Below are 822 nucleotides of genomic sequence, written 5' to 3' on the forward strand. Positions count from 1 at the left end.
GTTGTGGTGGTGGGGGGGGTGTTAATGCTTTCTTTGCGAGTGCAACAAGGGAATTTAAAGCAGAAAGGAGAGGTCACCTTTTCCTGCAGATGTGAGCTTGTCTCGTGGCGAATTAAAAAAAAAAATTAATAAATAATTTAATTTTTAAATTATTTTTAAGAAAGAAAAGAAAGCCTCCCTGGGGAGTCGGGGCACGCGACGATTAGAAAGTGGCTCAAAAATAGCACTTTTTGAGTGCCAAGCCTCATCCTTCATGGCCGGTGGGCACCGGGCACAGGGAGCTCAACCCAGCTTGTCCCCGTGGTGCCACCAACCCCATGGACCCCACGGGCAGACCCTGGCTCCCTCCTGCCCAAACTGCCTCGGCGCCGCTCTGATTGTCTCGGTATTTTGGTGGGGGACAAGGACACCCCCTCAGTGGGGGGACAAGGACACCCCCTCCTGCCACCCATCCCCAAACCCTCTCGGTGCAATTGCTCTGTATTTCTAATTTGGCAGATGGAGAGAAACCACCCGGCACCGTGACACCTGCAGCTGCTCAGAGGGACCACATAAACCACCCAGAAACTAAAGAAAAAAGGTAAAAAACCCCTAAAACAGGAGGTTGAAGGCAATGGAAGGCCTCAGCTCCGGGTCTCAAGGGACTGGGGGGTGGGACAGCACCTGCCCCACTGGAAAGGTGGGGGGGGGATTTATTTTTTCCTGTTTTTTTAAAATTCTTTTAAAACATGTCAATATTTTTCCTGTCCTGACCAGCAGCAGCACAAACACCACAAGCAAGTTAATCCTTTCGCCAAAAAAAAAAAGAAAATTTAAAAGGGG

Source organism: Calidris pugnax, unplaced genomic scaffold (assembly GCF_001431845.1).
Source record: "Calidris pugnax isolate Ruff unplaced genomic scaffold, ASM143184v1 scaffold28, whole genome shotgun sequence".
NCBI classification, from domain to species: Eukaryota; Metazoa; Chordata; class Aves; order Charadriiformes; family Scolopacidae; genus Calidris; species Calidris pugnax.